Source organism: Miniopterus schreibersii, assembly GCF_964146895.1.
Source record: "Miniopterus schreibersii genome assembly, chromosome: 8".
In the NCBI taxonomy this organism is placed as follows: Eukaryota; Metazoa; Chordata; class Mammalia; order Chiroptera; family Miniopteridae; genus Miniopterus; species Miniopterus schreibersii.
Window position 1 is genome coordinate 10,110,850 of NC_138109.1, and position 23,029 is coordinate 10,133,878.

The following is a 23,029-nucleotide window of genomic DNA, read 5'->3' on the forward strand; positions in this document are numbered from 1 at the left end:
CAGGCCCTGGCATGTGTGGCTCAGTGGTTGGAGCGTGGGCCCCACGCGTCGAAGGGTCACGGGCTCCATTCCTGGTCAAGGGCATGTACCAGGTTGCAGGTTTGATCCCTGGCCCTGGTTGGGGCATGTGTGGGGAGGCGACCAATCAATGTGTCTCTCTCACGTCGATGTTTCTCTGTCTCTCCCTGTCCCCCACCCTCCCCCCGCCTTCTACTCTCTCTAAAAGTCTAAAAATCAGTGGAGGAAATATCCTCGGGTGAAGATGAACAACAACAAAAAAGAACGAGACCCGTAATAATGTACGTGAGCACTTTTGCCAGCGACCTGATCCCTCCGTTGAAGAGATGTCTTCATAGGCCCCGGTTTCCCCCCGTGGCTTGTGAGATTTCTTGCTGTCCCCAGGTGGCAGTGAGTCAGCCACAAAGATCGCTCAGGGGAGTCCAGAGGAATTTTTCTTCTCCATCAGGTTCCATCTGGGCGGTGCTGGGTGACACCCAGCGCTCCCGAGGCTGGGTAAGGAGAAGCGGGCACACTCTGCCAGCCACTTGTCCCTGCCTCCCTGCCTGCGTTTGTCCCCTGCCTTCCTGGGGCCGCAGCCATCTCAGCCGGCGCGGGCAGGCCGAGAGTGGCCGCAGCTCCTCCAGCCTGCCTCAGCCCAGGCCTGGCCCTCTCTAGGGAAGAGGAGTCCTTTCTTCAGCCCTGAATGTGGCTCTTCGTGTGGAAAGAAGGGAGACAGGAGTGGGGGTGGGAGAGCCCTTCTTGATCCCCCAAACTGGTTTCTCAGCGAGGAAGAGCACTCTGCCCATGGAGAGAGGGGTTCCAGGGCGACTGCTGGGCAGGGCTGTGGGGTGGGGACAGAGGCGCCCCTGGTCACCTCCCCTGGAGGAACTGATGGCCTCGGTTCGGTCTTATACTCTCCCCAATTTCCCCACTGTTTTCTAGGTGACCTTAAGTAAATCATTTTACCTCTTTCCCCCCAGGACTTTTCTCATCTATAAAACAGGGCAAATAATTACCACCATCTCCCCCCGCCCCATGGCTGTGAAAAATGAACGAGGGAACGTCTACCCTCCCTCCTGAGCCCCCCTCAGAGATTTCAGGGCTCAGCTCCACCAGGGTGCAGGCTCAAGCACTTCTCATCCTGGGCCTGGGCCCACTTTCCTTCCTGACCCCCCCCTCCCCCCCCCGTTTCTTTTTCTCAGGAGAGTCAATCCTGGGACCAGGAATCCTGAAACCTTTTTTTTTTTTTTAGCATTTTATTTTGGAATAATTTTAGATTTACAGAAAAGTTGCAAAGATGATACAGAGTTTTTGTACGCCCTTAACAGTTCCCCCTAACAGTGACATCTCCCGTGATCATGGTACATTTGTCAAAGCTAAGAGGCCAACATGGGTACATTACAGTTAAATTCCACACTCTGTTCTGATTTCACCAGTTTCTGCGCTGATGCCCTTTTTCTGCCCCCAGTTTCCCCTCTAGGACACGGCCTTACCTTTAGTGGTCATCTCCTCGGCCTCCTCTGGCCTGTGACAGTTTCTCAGGGCAGATATTTTGTAGACTGTGCTTCAGGTTGGATTTGTCCTGTGGCCTGTTTGCGATGCCTCCCTCTCTCAGCTGCATGTTGGAGGGGTCCCCAAGGCCATGGCCTTTCCCTCTGCCTCTCCCCTCTTTCACCGATGCCGCCCTTCCCTGGTGAAGGGCACCCCTGCACCTACCCTCCTATCTCCCAAACCCACACTCCGCCTGCCCCGCTCGCCTCCGTCAGCAGCACCCCAGTGCACAGTCGCCTGAATGGAACCCGGGGAGTCACCCAGACACCTCCTTGACCAAGTCCTAGCAGTATTCTGCCTCTGCTTCGACTTATTCCCCCCTCCCCTCCCCCTCGCTGGCCTTGGCTGGCGAGCACCCTCTCCCCTGAATTAAGGCAAAACCTCTGCCTTGCCTCCAGCCTCAGCCGTCCAGCCTTTCCTCCTCACTGCAGCCCCAACCATCTTTCTGAGCCTCAGCCCTGTCACTGTCCTGCTCAGAAACCTTCCATGGCTCCCCATTACCCTGGGAGCAAGTCAGACTCCTCCGCAGCAATTCTGGGGCGTTTCATGTTTCATGATCTACTCTTTGTTCGTTTCTCCAGCCTCATCTCTGACCTTTCCCTGCCCTGTCCTCTCTGCTTCAGCCAGACAACCACAGCTTTCCCAGTGCAGCTCACTTTTCTCTCCACCTCCATCCCTTTGCGTATGCTGTGCCCTCTCTGTTTCCTGCCATTAGAAGGTGTCACTGTCCCTGCAGTACCTTGGACAGTGCCTGGCGCCTAGTAGGTGAAGGCCCTGACCTGCCACAGCCACACAGGGTAGGGTATTTCCCGTGGTCAGCCCTGCCTGCCCAGGCCTGGGTCCCCACCATGGCATGGCTGCTGGGCACCACCAGGACGGGCTCCTCCCCGTGGGGAGTTCCTCGTGTGTGATTCGCTCATGGACCTACCAGGAAGGCCGAGCCTGCTCTGTAAATATCCCAACCTGTTATCTGACCTTCCCGACGGCCCTTGAATTGATTTCTGGTTTGTGTTAGGTTGTTTGTGTCATGTCTTATCTCCCTCAGGGAGACAGGGGCAGCCTGGTCAGTGCCAGGATTGTGGCTTCAAGTCAGTGACCTGGGTTTGAGTCACCAGCTCTGCCACTCACTGGCTGTGGGACCCTTGGGGCAAGTGCCTTCACCACTTGGAACCTCAGTTTCTCCCTCTATGAAATGGGGATAATAATTCCTCCCGCACAGGGTGGAAAGATTGCACAAGAAACTGTGCCTGGCATGGGGTAAGTGATACGACAATAGCTCCTTCCCCCTTTTCTGAGCCAGGAGGCCCAGGATCCTACGGGCTCAGGCCCAGGGCAAGGGAAGAACCTCACAGATGATTAAGTCACCACCGAGGCAATGAGCAGGAGGGGCCGCACAGCTGAACCCAGGCTGCTGGCAGCTCCCAGGACCCTCATGGCCTAGAGGAGGCCAGGACCTCAGGAGGCCTGCCCAGAATGAAGGTTGGGAGGGAAGACACATGAGGCCCCTACAGGGACATGGGCGAGTGTGGAGGTTTAAATCTAGGCTCCACCTAACAAGCTGTGTGACCCCATGCAAAGGACTTGACCTCTCTGAACCCCATTTCCCCACCTGTGAAACTGGGGATAGTGATGCATCGCATCTGGGGTTGCTTTGCAGAAATGATGAGCTAATCTTATTTATTTTTAGGATGTGCTCTCAGGGCCCACTGATTTCTTTGCCAAGCTCCTCAGTTCCCCATAAAACAGTAAGATAATTTTTTAAGAGCTAATTTCCCCAGCGCCTTTCATGAGCCAGGCACTTAGTGCCTTCATCGCATTACCCATTGAATTGTCACAGTCCCCTGTGGAATGGGCCCTGTTGTGATAATCCCCGATTTATAGACAAGGAAATGGAGCCTCGCGGAAGCTGTCTGAGCCCACACAGCTGTTGACTGCCAGGGCCTGGCCCTCTCTCACTTTGCCCCTGCTCTGCAGATTGTCATGGACTGGGTTAGAGCGTTTGCCAGGTATCGTGTGTACCAGGCGGGGGGGAGGGGGTCGTTGACCGGCCAGTGTAAACATCCGTGCTGTTTGTCAGCCTGGTGGGGGCTGAGGCAAGCTGGGGAACCAGCAACCAGGGCCTCCTGGTTGGTGCTGGAGGTTCCATAGACGGACAGGGAGGTGGCATGGAACCAGGATTTACTGAGCACCTAGTATGTGCCGAGTCGTGCGTATGCAGCGTCTTACCACATCTTTACAACAAATAGATCTGTTTGGTGTATTTTATTATTTTTACTTAGCTCATGAGGAACCTGAGCCCTGGGAAACAGACAGGAGCCCATAGAATTTGGTTTGCCGAGAGGATGAGTTTGTGAAAGCATCACTTAGACAATATTCCTTTGCATCTGCCTCTGCTGATGCCACACTTTCCGCACAAACTCTGTTTGGGCCCTAATTCACTTTCTCTCCCGCGAGTAGCTAGAGTTTTTGTTCTAAGTTTCTCCTCGGTTTACGTCTTAGCACTAACCCAGCTGAGGAGGGCCAGTTTGACCCAGCTTAGGGGTTCGGCCTCTTTCTCCCGCAGGGATGGGACCTTGGCTAGTTCTAGTCATGCAGACTTGTGGAGTGGGTCTCATAGATTGATAAGACCTTAGACATTGTCCCCCCCATTTTACAGATGGAGAAACCGAAGCCTAGGAAGGGGAAATGTCTGCCCTAAAGACTCACAGTGGGTGGCTGAGGCAGAACTGGGGCCCTGCCTCCAAGGACACCCCTAGTCCAGGCTGACCTTTGTTAATGGGGGTGGGACAGGGTTAGGAAAGTACAGGAATGTTCCTCAGATGCGTCATGATCTGAAATTAAATGTCACAGCCAGCCCCACTCCCTGCTGCCGCCCTGTCCCATCTGTGCCCCAGAAGTGCCCTTGGGCCCTCGGGAACACTGATAAATTCCTGCACTCGTGCCAGCAGGGTGGTTTCATTGGGTTTAGGTGGCTGAGAGTCTGTGCAGGGCCCCCCGACTTCCACTTCCTGCCACTTTTCGCCCCAGGTGTTGCCCTGCTCTGTCCCCACACATATCCCCTCACCCTGGGTCCACTTAGAATCCAACAGAACTGCCAGCTGGGTGGTGCGAAAGCTGGGAGGAATCAGTGCCCGGGCACCTGGCATGTGCCGCCTGATGCCCCTGCCCTGTTGAGGTGAGACGCTGTTGTCTGCAGGCTTCTCCACCACTTTGAGAGGGAGGTAGCGGCGTCCTCTGCGGCCCCCACTTCACAGAGGAGACTATTGAGGTCACACCCTGAGCCTGCATTTCAGCCAGAAGACAGACCTCTGGGACCCACATTTGGCCACACCTGCTGAAGCCTGGGACCTGCTCAGGTCTCTCCAGCAGGTTCATTTGGGTATGAGGTGGCTAAGACTCTACCTTCAGAAGGAGGAGCAGGGTCTCAGGAGAGCCAGGAGAATTGGGCGGGGAGGGAGCCTGGCCAGCTCAGGGCAGGGGAGGGTCCCGAGAACGCCAGGAGCTCCCCAGGGAGTCAGAGAAGGGGCGAGGCGGTGGAGGGAGTCCAGCCAGCCCAGGCCCATGACGTCATGTATCCTGGTCAAGGGACCAGGATTGCCCAATCTCCAGAACCCCAGATATGTCACTAGTTTCACTGAAGGCCAGCCTGGCCTTGGAACAAAGAAACCTCTCCCCCCCCCCCCCGCCCCTTAATCCAAGGCCTGTGGACTGGCCTTTCTCCTCCATCTGTTCTTTTTGGGAGATTCCCCAACAGCAGCAAGAACAATCGCAGCTGCTGGGCACCAGCCCCCCCGCCACTGTGTGCCCCCCATCATGTGCTCCAGGCCCTACTATGTGCCAGGCCTTTTCAGACATAACCTTGTTTGATCCTCAGAAGAGCCCTGGGAGCTAGTGGTAGGTATTGTGATCCCCACTTCACAGAGGAGAAAACTGAGCTCGCACAGCAGCAAAGCACAGGTCTGTTTTTAAATCCAAGCCTGTCTGCCTGCCTCCAAAGCCCACACCTTTTTTGGTGTGTGGCAAAGTATTTCAGACATATAAAAAGCATGGAGTTCAGTAAAAACAAACACTGGGGAACCAACCATCCAGCTTAAAAAAGAGAACATTCCGAATGCAGTTGAATTTCCCACACATGTCCCTTCCTGACCCCATTCCCTACCTCCCCCTCTTCCAGAAAAACTGCTTTCTTGAGTGACCACCTTGCTACTTTTATTGGCTATTTCTGCTTTCCAAATGATACATAGTATTGCCCAGGAGTTTTAAAACTTTAAGTGATTGGTAGGAGGCTTTGCAGCTTGCTTTCCTCTCTTCATGTTGTGTCTGAGTTGTATGCAGTTCATTTTCAGTGCTGTGTAGTTTTCCACCTCGTGGATTGACCATGGTTTATCCAGACTGCTAGAGATGGCCATTTAGTTGGTTTCTCATTCACGATTTAAACAATGCTGCGGGGCTTTCTTGTCCACATCTCCTGGTGATTACAGGAGAGTTTCCAAGGTGTTTATGTGTCGTTTATGTTAAGGAGTAGAATCAGATAGGCCCACTGTACCATAAGATTGCTGAGAGGATTGTCCAACAATTTTAGTGGTTCCTGCTCAGAGTTTAAAACCTCTAAAGAACAGAAATGTTATTCTGTTTGTTTTGCTGCTGTGAACAGCACCAAATACCATGTTGGGCACATAGTAGGTGCATAGCAAGTATCTGTTGACTGAATGAATGGACATGTGTTGGGCACTGTGGAAGGCACTTGACATTCCAGGTCTTCATCAGTCCTCTTTCCATTTTACAGTTAAGCCAACTAAGGCTTTGGAGAGGTTAAGCCATGCCCCCCAAAGTCCCCAGCCAGTACCCAAGTCAGCTGACTCTAGAGCCTGCGCCCCTCCGTCAGCCCAGGCCTCACCGGAGTTGCCCGTGTTGACAGAGGGAGCGGATTCACAGGGGCCTATAATACGGGGAAAGGGGGAGTTGCCTGGATACAAGTGCTTAGGGCTTCTGAGGTTGTCCTGGAGGCTGGTAGACAGGTTCAGCCAGGTCGTTGGTTACCTTTGGCCTGGAATGCCACCATGGAGTTGGGGATGAGTGACATCTCACTTTTGGGGCTGATCTGTAAGGGAACCTCAAAGCTTGGGATCGTGCTAGGCTCAGGATTCAGATACAGTCAGCGGGAGAGACCCACTGCGGGGGAGATAGCCTGACACGAATGAAGAATCATTTGCTTGAGGCATGAACAGACCTAAGTTCAAATCCCAAGCCTGCCACTATTAGCTGTGACTTTAAGTAAGTCCCTTAACCTCTCTGAGTCTTATCATCCCCATCGGCTAAATGGGGATGTTGACTCTCCCTTGCAGAACTATTGATAGATTTTGAATTGAGTGTAGCAATCTTAGCTTGGTGTGTGGCTGATAGTTATTAATTACAGAGCCGGGGGTGGGGGAAGGATATTGTACTAGAGGTACATACAGATAGGGCAGCTTAGGACATGAAGGAGGACTTCATGGAGGGGATGAGATTTGATCTGGGTTCTGAAGGGTGAATAGGAGTTCTCCAAGCCAAGGAGTAGACTATGGGTCAAGCAACTTCTAGGTGTCCTGTGCTAGGCTTGGTGTTGAGAGGAATATCATAGTGTTACTTGCAAAAAAATTTTTTTAAAGCAAATGCGAGTTGCTTACAGTTTGATAGAGATACAATCCCGTGAAGATGGTGCTGACTAAACAGAATCAAGAAGCAAGAATCAGTGGTGTTGGGGGTCAAAGGAACATGTGAAAACTGTGGGCCGGGGCAACCGGGAATTCTTCCTGGTGGGAAGGTGAGGGGGTGGGTAGGATTTAAATAAGAAAGGAAGATGAGAGGCAGAGGGGCTGCCTGATTCTTGATTTCCTGGCTGGACTGGGCTGGGTCAGGAAAGGAACCCCCCCAGCCTGGCAGGGGACTGGAGACAGACCTCATGAATTCTGGCACAAGTCCCCGTGTCCCTGTCACCAAGTCCTGCGCTGTTTTCTCCCTTGGAAGAGAAGAAAGGTTGTTCCTAATTGTTAATTGTGCAATTTCAAATTGGCTCCGGAGCTGGGCTGAGTAGGAGCCAAGCCCCAGAGAGGGGAGGAGGAGGCCCGGCGGGATGGCTACAGAGCCAGGGTTTCAGGGGCCCAGGAAGGGGTTTGGGAATGCGGCTGTGAGGGTCCCCAGCAGGGACATGTGCCTGGCCCGGTCAGGCATCCCTGCCCGAGACTCCCACTCCATTCTGCAGGATCCTGTGGTGCCCAGGAGTTGGGTAGGCCTGGGTTTGAACCGTCTCCTCTCAGCAGCTGTGTGACTTTGGACTGGGTACTTCACCTCTCTGTGCCTCTACTTCCACATCTCTCACGTGGGGTCGATGTGATGGTTAAGTCGGGAGGTAATGAGCGCAGGGCCTGGACTGAAGTCCCTGTTCAGGTCACTTATTATGCTGCTGTTGTTATGCAGCAGCAGCAGCAGTGCCATTGATGACATCATTGTCGCCACCTCCATGACCCAGGCCAGGCTGTCCCTCACGTTGAACCCCAGGGTCCTGCCGGCTGCGCACGTCATCTCCATTAGCCAGGGCATTCCAGCGCCACTGCAGTAGCGTCCAGTGTCACAGGCTGTACCCTCGGCAGTGCCCCCCTGTGTGCCTTTCCCTGGAGCACCCCCTTGAAGCAGGTTCACAGGTCCCCATTTTATAGAAGAGGAAACATGTTCAGAGAGGTGAGGCGACGTGCCCAGGGTCACACAGCAATGCATCACAGGCATTCAAGCCCTGGTCTGTCTGCTCCCAAACCCCCCCAAAGATGGGAGTGGCTTGTTCCCAGGAAACCTGAGCCTGGTTACCCCTTTAGTTACCCCTCCACTCCCTTTTCTCTGTCCCTGGTTCTCCAACCCTCTCTGGCTCTGCTTTGTGCCTGGGGACACTCTGGGCCTCTTCTCCCCTCTCCCCTCCAGGCATTTCTTCCCAGGCTCCCCCCACCCCCGGCCCCCAGGCAAGCATGACACGCGTGGTGAGGAGGGGTAATGGGGACCAGATGGGAAGCTGAGCCTGGGCTGGGCTTTGTTAGGGGAACATTCCTGGTCCCTGAGGCAAGGCCAGCTCTGTAGCATCTGGTTTGGCCGAGGGTCCACCCTGGTTGGCTGGGGCTGGACGTGGAGAGTGGCCCTCCTGTGCCCTCTGGGAGATGTGGCAGGTGGGGATGAGCACTTCATGCTGAGACGGGATTTCAGAGTCCCCGAGTTCCCGACAGAATGGGGGCAGAGTGCAAACAGTAGGGAGCTCAGAGTCCGTTGGGCCTGGTCCAGTCCTGGCTCTGCCACTCTCTCCGGTGCTGGAATCCAAGCAAGTCACTGCCCCCCTCTGCAAAGTGGGAGATCGTGATGGTACTTACCTTGCATGCATGAGCCAATCAGAATGCTTTCCATGCTTTAACTCGATGAATTCTCATAGCTGCCTGAGAGGAGGGCGCTGTCATTATCTCTGTTTTACTGAGAAACTGAGGCACAGGGCGATCGTGTCACTTGCCAAGTCAGATGGAGTAGGGGGCAGAGCTGGGATTTGAACCCAGGCTGTCCAGTCCCAGGTCCACCACGCTCCTACTGCTACATCAGTGACACTGTGGTGCTATCTGAGAAAAGTGCTGTGTCAGCTGGCGATGCTGTTTGCTCCAAAGCCGGTGCCACTGGTGGCGTGTGGGACAGGCCGCTGGGCTTATAAATGGGCGGACGGACGTTGTGAACATTCCTGCACACTGGGCGAGGGGAGGCGCTAGGGTCGTGACCCTCCTGTCCCTGCAGTCTGGGCAGCCGGCCAGACCCGGCTGTTGCCCTGAGAGGGCCAGGGAGCCCAACTCTGAAAACAGGAGCTCCCGCTCCTCCAGGCCCTCCTGCGAGCCACACACACGCTTTGCCCACATTCTCTCGTGTAATCTCACAACCGCCCTGGTTGCCCATGGTTGTCACGTGTGTCTTTGGAAGAAGCTGGTTTTGAACATGTGTCCAGCTGCCTGCAAAGCCAGAGCTCCCTGTCCACTGGGCACCAGCCTGGGGGCCCATCTCCTGCTTGCTGAGCGATGGGTTACAGCTTCCTTGTCAAAGAGTTTTTACCGGGTGACTTTGATGATTGTGGGTGGAGGGAAGAGGCTGCAGGGTGGGGTCGGAGAGCCTAGGCTAAGATTCTCCTCCTGGCTGGCCCCCTGAGTGACCCCCTCTACTTCCTGAGCCTCATTTCCCTCACTTCTAGAAAGTGGCTTATGTTCAGGGGGTAGAGCTGAGTGCTGAGGGCCAAGCTGACCAGAGCCTTGACTCTAAGACCTTTTGGACCAGTGGGCAGGACAGCCACGTAGCCAGTGGGTCCTGGTGGAAGGGTGTGTAGAGTTCCCTGGGAGCACAGTGGAAGGAAAACCTGCAGGGTCGGGTGTCAGAGTGTTGGCATGGACACGGGTCTTGTGTGTCAAATTGCCCTTCCCCCTCCTCTGCTAACAGCAGCCCTATCCTTTGGGTACTGCCCCTCCCCCACTCCTTGTGGTATTAGTTGGGTGCCAATCACACACTTTTGCCCCGCCTTTTCACAGGGCACATGAACCAGGCCTGGCCAATCAGAGTTCTTCCCTGGGACTTTATAATTCAACATATACACACACACACACACACACACACACACACATATATATGTATGTATGTAGGGGTGGGGGTGGGGGAAGGGCTCTTTTCTCTAAGGCTTTCTGCTGCCAGGTGGTAAGCCCGGCCTAGTTCCCCATGCGTGAAGCACGTCTAAACCCAGGAGATGGGAATGAGGGTAACACACACCAGGAAGCAAAAGATGGGATCGGGGAAGGGAGAGAACCCAACAGCATCATCAGAACTGCTGGATCTCCTGCCTGAGGCCTGGTGCTCCCTCCCTTTTAGGCAGAGCAAGTTGGGGCATTTGCTCTGTTACAGAACCCAGTTAGAGCTGGGTTCCTGTCACTTTAATCCTGAGGGTCCTGACTGAGGAGACTTCACAAAGGCGGTGGCTTTCATGTGTTGAAGGAATTCTTAAGGAAAACAGCACTCGCGAGATTGTGCCAGGCAGAGCGGGCTCTTGGGAAGGACATGATCATAACATGCCTCGGGAGGTGGCTGGTGGTGGTGTCAGGAAGATCTTGAAGGGCCCCATGTACCCCGGAGCAGAGCTTGGGTGCATTGACCCATCCATCCATCCACCCATCCACCCGTCCACCCACCCACCCGTCCACCCACCCACCCGTCCACCCACCCACCCACCCATCCACCCCCCAGCCAGCCAGCCAGCCAGCACTTACTGTGCACCAGTCACTGTAGTGAACACTTTACAAAGAGCTGATTCCATCCCCCTAACAACCCCATGAGGTAGGCACCATTATTTCACCAATTTTTAAAAAAATATAATTATTTTTAATGTCCAGAGTTTATGATATGAGAGCCAGGGCTTCCTCCCACACTCAAGTTTATAAATTCTCAATTGGCTTGTGAGGCCAATTTGTCTCATTTGGTTTCTGGGAAGACGTCATTCAGATCCTCAGTGGTCTTCTGATCAAACGGAATCATGTTCCTCGTCTTTTCCAGCCTTTCTCGTCTTGCTCAATCCTGCTCTTTGAGAGGCAAACACTCAGCACAACTTTTCACATCTTCTTTCTGTTCAGCACCCACCAGGGCACTGTGTTTGTTCTCTGGCACAGGAACCTTCAGGGCATTAAACTTCTTCCCAAAGTCATCTACCGAGCCGGCCTTCGCTACATTGGCCTTGTCGTAAGCCAGTCAATGGCAGGTGGTTTCTCAGGTAGAGTAGCCAACCTGGAGGTGAGGGCCTCATTCCAGGATTTCAGGGTGTCAGCAATGGCCTTCTGGTTTCGGGGTATGATCTCTCTAAAACCTACCCAGTCAATGGTTTTTAGAGCAAGTTTTCTCCCAGACACCTTGAGATCCTTCACCGACCCTGGCGGCCCATAGTCCACAGCAGCAAGTAACGGAACTATTTCACCAATTTATAGGTGAAAAAAAATGAAGGCACAGAGAAGTTAAATAACTTGCTCAAGGGCACATAGCTGGTAAATGACAGAGCCAGGATTTGAACCCAAGAAGTCTAGCTCTAGAGGTTTATTTTCCTAGTGGCATATTGACTTTAGTGGTTTATTTTCTTAATCACAGGGTGGGGGTGACCTCCCCCCGACTCCAGCTCAGAGTTCTTTCATGGCCTAGTAGGGACAAGATTGCTGTGCCCATGCCTAGCATGTGACCCCAGAAGCGCAGTGTGGCCTGGGCGATGGGGAAGGGCAGGGAGGGAGAGTGCTGTGGATTCTTGGATTCTCTCAGAGGAAGCAGGGTGCTCTCCTGGCCCAGTTCCAGCCCGAGCTAGGCTAGGAAGGAGCTAGGGCCAGGTTCCCGCCAGGTGCCCTGCTGTTTCTGTGAGCTGTGATAATCTCCAGAAACAGTGAATGATGGGCTCTGGTTGGGTCCAGCTAAGCCCTAGGCGGGAGGTAAGTAACTGTAAGAAGCTCTGGCTTCTGGCCAGATGCTGAGGAGCTTTAAAACCACTTCTGGCAGAGGAGGCCCAGAAGGGAAGAGGTCTCTGAGCTCTAGCATTTGCAGAACAAACAGAGCCCTGCAGGTATCAGCATCAGTCATGGCTCCAGCTTGCCCCAGGCTCAAGCACTTCCCATGTGCCAAGGGCCCTTCCCTTCTATTTGCAGACTGGGAGTATCAGCCCCCGTTTATAAGTGAGGAGTTTAAGGATCAGCAAGGGTAAGTCACTTGCTCAAAGTCACACAGCCAGATTTCCTGTCTGGAGCCCAGTGCCCAGGAGCGGCAGCCCCCTGCGTGGACACAGCCACTGTAGCAGGTGTGGCCTCTCTCTGGCTGGCGAGGCAGAACTTCCATTTCCAGCCCTTGGCTGCTCTCATCAGTGGTACAAAGAGCCCCCGACCTGGTTGGCCAGTGACCAGAATGGCCCCTGGGTGCAAGGAAAGGTCTCCTGGTGTCCCCGTGCTCCCTACATCCTCACATCCCTGACTGTAATGAGAGTGTTTGAGAGCTGCCTTTTCTGAAACACTCTGCCAGCCCCTGAGCTTACCACTTTCCAGTGTCTCATTTGACACAACTAACAACCCTCCAGGAAACCACTACTGTCCTCATTGTGTAGAGGGGGAAACTGAGGCTCAAGGAGGTGACATGACTCAGTCAGTGTCACAGTTACTAAACAGCTAAGCCACATGTGCCTGTCTTCAAAACCCTCTCTTCCCATCTATGACATGGAAATCCTCACTCCGACCCCTCAGAGTAGCCAAAAAGCGAATTAAGGGGAGGGAGCTGCATTGGGAGTGATAAGGGGCGGCCAGTGTTATGCAGCCCTGGCTGGGGAAACATAGACAGGGATCCTAGCAGCGCACAGTCCAGGCGCTGACACACTGGATCTAGAGTGAAGGGGAGGGTCTGGATGCAGGGAGACGGCGGCCCATCAGCTGCCCTCAGTCATCCTAAGCCCAAACTGGCTCAGTCCTCACCACTGAGCCCTTAGCATTCGGGCACAAGCATGCCAAGCCTTGGAAGGAGCACTGGGCAGAGAGTTCAGAGGCTTGGCTTCTGGTTCTGCCCGGGCTCCTGTCTCTAGGTGCCAGTTAATTCATCTTTAGAATTCGATGCGGTGGGGGTCCCTTGTCTCACTCCCCTTGGACCACACCGCCCTGCTTCCTGCTCCTTGAATCCTACGCATGGCCCCACCTCCTGGGCTTTGCTCCTGCTGTTTCCTAGGCCTTTAGAGCCCTTGTGGGCTGACGCCTTGTCATTCTGGTTTCAGTTTACATGTCACCTGCTTGCAGAGGCCTTCCTGGACTCCTCCCCAGGCAGTCGCTACCACCCCGCCCTGCTGTACTTTCTTATAACACAGATAGGTTCCAGAGTCAAATTGGCCGAGTTCAAATCCCAAACGCTACCACTTAGAGCTGGATGATGTTGGCCATAAGCAATCTGTGCCTCAGTTTCCTCACTTACAAAATAGGATCAATAATAATACAAAAATATTATTTTTGTAAGGATTAAATGAGAAATGCATTAAAAAGCACTTAGCACAGTGCTCAGCACAAGAAAGCATTCAGGAAATGCCAACTGCTATTATTATTATAACTCTTAGCAACATTGTTTATTTTCTTTACCCCCTATTAAAATTCGAGCTCCTGAGAGCAAGGACTTGGTCTTATTCAGCAATGTATGTCAGTTATGGAACTCATTTCCTGGCACACAGTAGGCGCCTAATAAATATATTTTGAATGAATGAATAGACAGATGAGCAGTGACATTCCTGGCTTCTGAGAGGCTCCATCTGGCTGGATATGGAGGATGGATGCTGGGAAGATGAACCTGGGCCAGCTCCTTTCCAGGACCCAGCCAGCTCTCCGGGCTCCCAGCAGCCCCCATGGTGGGCCCCATTCTGGCCTGCCCTGATGGGGGTTCGTGCCCTGCGGGATGAGGGCGGTCTCTTTGAGGATCGAGGTGGCTCCGTGTCCCAGCCACTCTGACCACAGCAGTGTGTGGGTGTCTGATGCGGTTGCCCAGCCAAAACTCCAGCAGCCAGACATGGGGGCTAACATCGATTTTTCCCTGTGCTCAGCAGCCCTCCCTCCTGAACCTGCAGAGTTGGGCCCAGCCTGCTTTATCTTACCACGCCCGGACCCTGCCCCCCATTTTCAAAAGTGACGCTCACAAAGAGAAATGCCCCCAGCTGCCCCTCCCTCCTGTTTTAGAATTCAGGTAGGACCGCTGGCCCATCAGTGTTCCCGCGGGCCTCTCCCTGGGTCCCTGGGCTCTGAGCACTCCTGAGGACATTGGTTCATGTGCCCAGCCCTGAGAGGGAGGGAGAGACTAAGCTCAGGGGAGATCTGCTGGAGGCCCCACGATTGGCAAGGCCCAGAATCAGCATTCAGACCCAGGTTTTGCTGTTTGCATCCATTCACTCAGCTCGTTTCCTGAGCACCTACTGTGTGTCAGGTGCCTGTCCTGGTACAGAGCCCAGCTTTGTAGCTGGCATGTGCGCCAGCGCCACCCAGTAGAACTTTCTGTGAAAATGGTAATGTCCTAAGCCTGTGCTGTCCATGAACTGTGCATGGCTATTGAGCACTTGAAATGTGGCTGGTGCAAGTGAGGAATTTAATTTTTCATTGTAATTAATTTTCATTTTAATAGCCGCATGTGGCTAGCGGCCACCGTGCTGGACCTCGTGGATCCGTACGGCTCTTTGAAGATAACCGCCCACAGCCTTAGACTGTAGGCCTCAAACTCAGACGTGAGCAGGGGAACTGGGGTGATTTCCCAGGGGCCCCGAGGTTGTGTCTTCTTTCACCGTTGTCAGGATCTTAACTCACAGGCGTTTCCTTCACACCCACAAAAGGAGTCGGCCACTGTTTGTTTTGAAACATGAGACCCTCCTGACCTATTTCTTTCCTTTTTCATGTTTTTTTTTTTTTTCTTATTGGGGTGTCACTTACGTAGAATAAAATGCATGGGCCAGAAGCAAACAGTTGGATGAGTTTGGACACACACAGACGCCCGTGTCACCACAGTGGAATCAAGACAGAGGACATTTCTATTCCCCCAGTAGGTTCCCTCAGGCCCCTTTCCAGTGAGTCCCGTCCCCAGAGGCGACTGCTGTGCTGACGTCTGTCACTGCACATGAGTGTGGCCTGTTTTTAAGCCTCACATAAATCATTGTCCCACTGAGACAAGGGTACAGGAAGTACTGCTTTTCTCTCTGTTACGAGAAACAGCCAGCAGGAGGAAGAGTGGCAGCTGGTCTGGGCCACAGTGGGGAGGAGACCAGGAGGAGTTGGGGTGGGGTGGGGTCGCCGTGGGCCCTGGGCACCCGTGGCCTGTCCAGAGGGGACAGCCACTCCTCAGCGCCAGCTGGCTGTTGCCACTTGAGAATGTGGGCCCAGCATTGCGAAGGTTTTTTGGTTTTTTGTGGGGGTTTTTTTAGGTTTTTTTTTTTAAGGAAAGCTGAAAATACTGATTTTCGTGTCAAATCTTCTAAATGTTGGCATTTCAACACCTTTTACGGCACCGCAGGCCAGATGGCTCACCTCTGTGAGCCAGCCTGACCTGTGGACTGCCAGGCTGTGAGTCTTGCCCCGGGCTAATCGGAGTGTTGATAATTGTAATAGCTGATATTTGTTGAGTGGGTCCTTTGTTTCAGGTCCCAGTCTAAGTGCTCAGTGTTATTAAGTCATCTAATCCTCCTAACAATTTGTTAATAATCCATTTTACAGATGAGTAAACTGAACCATAGAGCGGGATTAAGTGACTTGCCCAAAGTTATATAGTGAGCACTTGGCTGGGATTTGAACCCTGTCTGGTTCCAGAGTCCGTGCTCCTAACCACTACAAATACTCCCCATGAGGGGAGGGAGCGAGGCTGCCAGGGATGGTTATGCTATTGGGGTGCAGATTTGCAGCTACCTAGTGTGCTACCAACCTGAACAAGCAATGAGAGCCTCGGCCCTACCTGCTGGGACTGCCCTGGCACGGGAATTTTCAGGTCCAGGCACCTTGGCTGTCAGTTGGTAGAGCCCAATTTTAGGAAAGCAGCCAGGGGTGGGGTTGGGAGCGTGCAAGCCTGGCTGATGCTTGATGAAGGTGTCAGGGAGCATTGGGCAAGTGAGGGCAGAAGTAGCAGGAACCTGGCGGGGGGGGGGGGGGAGCCAAGGCCCAGGAGGGTGGCAGGGGAGAGGGGAAGAATCAGCCAGCAGGGCCCAGCGCCAGGCCAGGCTGCCGCTGCCAGGAAAGCTGGTGGCTAGGGCATCCCCACCCCATGGTGCTCGGTCCAGACAAGCCCATCACTTGGGAAAGCTTGGGAAGGAGCAGATAAAGATCATCTGGCAAAACAAACTGCGCTTCCATCACCCCTCCCTCCCTGGCGAGGGGCTCGAGAGGAAACAGGCCCAGAGAGGCACAGCCAGGAGCCAAACCTGGACCCCTGGCTCCCACTCCAGTGCTCTTTCTGCTCCATTTGGCTCCATTCCTCAGGACCAGGAGTTGTGGGGAAAGAGGGTCTGTAGTCGCTGGCAGGGAAAAGCTCCAGAGCCTGGCAGCGAGAAGCCAGACCTCCCCTCAGGCCCTTATCTGTGTCACCTAGCCAGGCTCCAGTAGGAAGTTAGCGCTAAATAAGCATTTGTCGTTATTATTGTGTGTTTTCCCCCAATTTGACCTTCATACCCACTTTTGAAATATGTACCCTTATTTATCACCCATTTTACCAGTGAGGACCCGAAGCCCAGAGAAGTACAGATCGTCACCAGAAAGTTGTCGGCGGGATTAAATAAGTGATTTATGTAGAGTGTCCTGGCACGCAGCAAAGGGCGGTGGACACTGGGCCAGAGAAGCAGTGAGGTGGCAGGGCCGAGCAAGGACCTTGGGTGGTCGCATCACCTCTCTGAGCCTCAGTTTCCTCATCTGACAAGTGGGGACAGCGCCACCTACCATGCAGGGTTATGGTGAAGGCCTGGCATATGATAGGTACTCAGTAAACAGGAATCACAGAACCTCCGGGGAACAGCTATTGAACTGAATTGGTCTTTTATGGACAGAGGACAGACATAGCTCCAGTGTAGTCCAGGAAAGCTCGAGCTACACTTTTGCACAGAACTGGAAAAAATCCCAACTACTGCGTTTGAACCTGCATGCTTTAGAGGGTCAGGAGCACCCACCCCTCTTCAGCTCTGTCTGCCCTGGACAATTGTCGGGCACTGGGGAGCACGTTTGCCTTTAGATATCGTTCCCCCAAATCCAAGAGCAGCAAACACTTACTGAGCACTTACTCTGTGGGAGACACTCTGCTAAACCCTTCCTGTCGCCCCCGTACACGGGAGGAAACAGCTTCGATAGCCGAACCCTGGACGCTCAGCCAGTACACGTGGAGTTGAGACTCGAACCCCCAAGGTCTGCCTCTAAATTCTGTGCACTTAAGAAGGGAAAATAACCTCCTGGAAGAAGTGAAACTATTTGTGCCAATCTCCAGTTGCACGGCCCGTACATGCGTGTGACTCATTTTGGTCCTGTCATCAGATGAGAATGGTGTTGTCATCCCTATCTGACAGCTGAGGACAGTGAGGCCCGAGGTGACAGAGGTGACATGAGCTGCCCAAGGCCATGTGGCGGGACTGGAATGTGGGTTCCCCACCTGACCCCAAGTCCTCTGTCCTTCCTTCCGCTTGCCAGCTGCCTCGCGGGGAGATGCTTATCTAGCTTGAATGGTGGCAGCCAGCAGGCGTGGGAACCCCACCAGGGCACGGCCCGCCCCTCCCACGCCCCCACGTGCCCACCTCTGGGCAAGCACCATTTCTGCCAGCTCAGGCGCCCATTTCCTGCGCCCACCGCACCTTCCCTCGCAGAGCTTTAGAGCCCTTAATTAGTTCTAAGAGGAATGTAGGTGGGGATGTTCAGGCTCCGTTCCTTGGAGCATCTGAGGAGCCAGGTTCAGGGTTAGGGTATGAGGTCATTGAATACGTAAATGGCAGCCCCATCTCTCTCTCTTTTTAAAATTGATTTTAGAGAGGTAGGAAGGGGCAGAGAGAGAGAGAAACATCGATGTGAGAGAGATACATTGATTGGTTGCCTCCCATATGCGCCCTGACCAGGGGTCTAACTCACAACCTAGGTACGTGCCTGGACGAGAAATTGGTGCACAGGACGATTCTCCAACCAACTGAGCCACACCAGCCAGGGCCCCACTTATATATCTTTTGTATTTGGGTTTCCATTTTAAAGTAAAGGGCTGTATGGGATTAAAACATATATATATGCTTATAAATCACTGTCTAATCCAGCAAGTGCCTTCCCATTTTACAGATGGAAAAACTGACTCCAAAGCCCATATTTTCCCCACAAATGATAATATGCAGGCATTGTTCTAAGTTTTTAAACTTACTTAACCCTCACAACCCTATGAGGGCAACACTTATCTCCATTTTACAGATGAGGACACTAAGGCTCAGATGGTGAAGTAGCTTGCCCAAAGATTAGGATCCAAGGAGCCTATCTCCCAAGTCCACACTCCTGGCCACTCCCAGTCTGACAGCCACACCTTTTCTCTGTTTTCTGGAGAGGGGAAGTCACTTGCTGAGCCCTAATTAACTCCTACTGTCCAGGACACCACCTGGGCTGGAAGGGGAGATGGGCAAGCCTGTGTCAATCTTGGCTCTGTTCTTCATTGGCAGTGTGACCTTGGACAGGTGCATGGACATCTCTGAGCCTGCTTCCTCGCCTTAGAAAAGGGATCATAGGGCCCACATCACGGAGTTATCATGGAAGTTAAGCAGGATCATTTACATGAGCTGGTTGGCACGGGGCCTGGCCACCCTCAGTTCCTGGATCCAAGGAGTCCCCTACCTGCCGTGCCTGCTCCCTCCTCCCTCCTCCCTCTCCCCAGTCCTCACCTGCGCCTGTGCAACACAAATACTAATTACAGCCATTTCCATGCGCTGCTTCCTGGTTGAGCCTAATTACTGGGCAGCTCTGTCATCATCATCATCATGTCATTAAGTGAGACCGATTAACTTTGTCCCGAGTTTTATGTGATTGGATGAGCAAATTGTTTGGCACACCTGGTCTCCTCAGCTTGGGACTTACCCAGCCTGGTCGTCCTGCACAGCATAGGGCCAGCTGCAGGTTCCTGGTCTGTCTCGAACTTGGTGGTCAGAGATCAGAGTGAACCCTTGAACCCGGCCGGGAGGTGATGCCTGCGTGGTAAGGATGGAGCAGGTTGCGGCTGCCATCTTATTTGTTGGAATGGCAAAACCACAAGCTTTGGGGACAGATACAGCAGGCTCCCATCCAGGCTTTGTTATTTACCAGATATATGGCTTTGGGCAAGTTGCCAACCCTCCTGGGATGACAATTGTCTTACAGTGTGCAACGGGGAAGAGTGAAGGCGATGATATGTGCCAACAAGTGCCAGGCCAGCACCTGGCATGCCATAGGTCCTCCTAGTTCTTCCTTCCCCCCCGTCTTCCATCATTCTCTGTGTGACTTGGAGAGCCAGCCCTTTCTGAACCCACCACCACACACGCCAACATTTGCTCAGTGCTGCCTCTCTGTGGGGCACTGGGCTGAGGGCTTGTGGATCTTATTTTATTTAATGTGTATACAGACTCCTAAGGAGTAGGTACCATTATCATCTTCATTTGATAAACAAGAAAACCAAAGCACAGAAAGGAAGTAGGATGACTTTGTCCAGGTCACACAGTTGCACTTGGCTGCGGTCTGTTGGGATGAGATGCTAGAAGGCCATGCAGGGTGCTGCGGGGCAGCAAGGAGGAAGGGTCACAGTGAAGTCCGAGAAGGCTGCCTGGAGGAAGATGCAGCTGAGCTGTAGAGTTAGCCAGGGGAAGGGTGAGAAGAAAGGCCTCACAGGCAGAGGGCAGTAGATATGCAAAGGCCTCGAAGCAGGAAACACACTCATATTTTACTGAGGCTCGAACATGGGAGGGAGAAGCGGAGAGAGAGGCTGGAGAGAGGAGCCAGGGGCCAGATCCTGGGGGCGGAAGGAGGGCGTTGGGAGCCAGGCCAAGGCTCATGCTTTCTTCTGCCAGGTCCAGGAAGCCAGCGTGTGAAGGAGACTGGGTCATATCAGTTAGTTTAGGAGGTTCTGCTTAGAGCCAGCGAGGAGATGAAGGGCTGGAAGGAGTGATAACTGGAGATCAAGGAGGGTCAGAGAGCTAATCAAGGAAGGCTTTGGGAGAAGGGGGCAGAGGCAGTGGGCCTGGACAGAGGGGCAGAAATGACAGATGGAGGCTGCCAGGCGGGTGGGGTGGGGAGAGGCATGGTAGCGGCCGGGCATGGGGCTGGATGGTCATCCACGTGGTGAGTGGCCTGTTTAGGGTTAGTAAGGAAGACTTGCGGGGAGTGGCCTGTGTCAGGGTGATCATGAGACACAAATAAAATAAAGGTATAAAAGAGCCTTGAGAAATGGGCAGTGCTGGGCTTGTGTTGGGGTTACCGACTCTGTTTTCTGTTTTAGGGGGCAACCAGTTGTTTTTTAACAAATATTTTATTTCAGAACAGTTTTAGGATTTTAGCATTATTGGAAAGGTAGTACAGAGAGTTCCCTTACACCCCACCCCTAGTTTTCCCTGTTACTAACATTTTTAAATAGGATGGAGCAAAAGTTGTTTATATGGAAAAAATACAATAACTAATAAATAATAATAGAAGAATAAGCTCTGTTTCACGTACTCACAACTGTAAACCTACTCTTGCCCCACCCTTTATTATATGGTACATTTCTCACAATTAATGAACTGATATCGATACGTTATTATGAACCGAAGTCTGTACTTATTCAGATTTCTTTGGTTTTCACCTAATATCCTCTGTCAGTTCTAGAAGCCCATCCAGGACACCCCGTTACATTTAGTCGTCATGTTTCCTTAAGCTCCTCTGGGCTGTGACAGTTTCTCAGATGTGCCTTGATTTTGATGACCTTGCCGGTTTTGAGAAGTTCTAGGCAGGTATTTTGTAGAATGTGCCTCAGCTGGGATTTGCCTTATGTTTTTCTTGTGATTAGACTGGGATACTGTGTTTTTAGGAGGAAGGTAAAGTACCGTTTGCATTGCGTCGTGTTATGAGTGCATACTTGCTCTCGGCGGGTCGCATTGCGCTTAACGCTGTTGACAGTCACCTGGATCACCCAGGAAGTCTGTTATTTTTGCCCTGAGTACAGCAGCAGGGCTAGATTAACGCCACATGCTGGCTGAACTAAGGCCAAGATCAGAAAAGATGGACAAGGGCAGGAGCAAATGGAAAAATAGTGAAGGAAAATAAAGAAAAGCAGGTATGAGGTGGGCACTGCATTGTGTCCGTCAGGTACCAGTTCACTTAGGGATGGGATGTTACATGCCAAGAAGTTCATGTTTCAGCTCCTGTCCTCTTCACAACAACCCTTTTTTACAGATGAAGAAACAGGCCTGAAAGGGGACATGACAGGGTCACATGAGCCAGGGCATCTGGGGTCAAGCACAGGTCTGTCTTTACTGCCTCACTTTCCCAGTGTTGAATAAATACTTTGAAGCTGCGTTCCCAGCAGAACCAATCAGGGAAGGGGTGTTCCTGATACAGGTTGTTTCTAATTCACTTTATTCATGATGGGTGATGATGAAAACATATTCAATAAAATGATATGCAGTAAATGGACAGTAGGATCAGAGAAAATATAGTGGAAAATGTGAACAAGGAAAAAGCTGAACACAAAGACCAGGAAAATGCCCACAGGTGAGTTTCTGATTTGGCTATGAGCTTCCTGGCTGCCAAGGGAAAAAGGGATGCGGGCTGATTCCTATGATTCCTGTTATCAGAAAGCAAAAAAGCGGTTTACTCTTTCAGGAACTTTGTGGGACATTTAAAAAGAAATTAACCACATGGAAATTTTACACGTAAAAGACACTGAGCAATGTGAGGGATAATGTAATAGTAGTAATAGGTGTCACATGGTGTCATCTTCAGGAGTGGCGGCTGTATTTTTACTCTCTTGCCCCTTGGTCATAGTTATCCTATTTGAATCTTATTTGATTGTTACCAAGCAACTAAATTCTATTTCTTTGTGGAAATCACAGATGCCTATGCCCTAGTGCAAACCTGGGATACAAATTAACCAGTTACCTATGTACCAGGTTCTGTGCTGGGCACCAGGGGTTGGGAGTAATAAGATGACTGTTGCCTACCCCCCCCCCCCCAAGGTCCTTTCTATCCCAGGGTTAAAGACGCCCAGACAAAGGCCTGAATGCAATGCAGGTGCTATGCCAGGGGCCCGCCAGCAGGCAGGGCATAACTCCTACGGACTGGGGAGGAGAGGAGGGCTTCATGGAAGAGGTAGGCCAGCGATGGAAAGCAGTAGTTGCGGTGGAGGACTCACAGTCTTGAGAGAGGGGATATCAGGTGCAGGTCCCTTGAGGGTGAGAACGGAGTCTTACAAAGGCTAGCCCCCCCCCCCCCAGCTGGCAGCATAGGACCTGACGAGTATCCAGGACACGGTGAACTCCTGTTGAGAACTCGGCACCTACAGAGAGACAGATCTGGGGTCAGAGTGATGGCCACACACCTGAAGGGTACGTGGAGGGTGAGCCTAGAGAGGTAGGTTTGGGCCAGATGGGGGAGCCCTTGAGTGCCAAGCTAAGGGTTTGGATAGTGTTCTTGAGGAGGTGGAGATCAGTTGAAAGTTTTTGAGGCTGTGTTGTTTTCTTGTTGTTTGTTTTTTAAAATATGTTTGCATTGATTTTAGAGAGAGAGAGGAAGGGAGAGGAGTAAAGACACAGAAACGTTAATGAGAGAGAAACATCGATCAGCTGCTTCCTGCACACCCCCTACTGGGGATCGAGCCCGCAATCCAGGCATGTGTCTTGACCAGGAATCAAACGGGGACCTCGTGGCTCATGGGTCGATGGATGCTCAACCACAGCCACAACGGCTGGGCAAGCCTGTGTTTT

At 52.6% G+C, this 23,029-nt stretch overlaps 1 protein-coding gene and 1 pseudogene across 2 annotated transcripts in view; one reads left to right on the forward strand and one right to left on the reverse strand.

Moving 5' to 3' along the window:
• The window catches only part of ECE1 (endothelin converting enzyme 1), a gene marked incomplete at its 5' end in the record, with an annotated part of 88,981 nt that overhangs the window by 12,838 nt on the left and 53,114 nt on the right, over window positions 1-23,029 (forward strand). The gene's annotated exons all lie outside the window — the stretch shown is intronic.
• Window positions 11,016-21,203, reverse strand: LOC308560413 (ATP synthase subunit d, mitochondrial pseudogene; annotated as a pseudogene). Its single transcript has 2 exons — window positions 21,152-21,203; window positions 11,016-11,539 (listed from the first exon to the last, which is right to left on the reverse strand). The product of its transcript is annotated as an ATP synthase subunit d, mitochondrial pseudogene (transcript).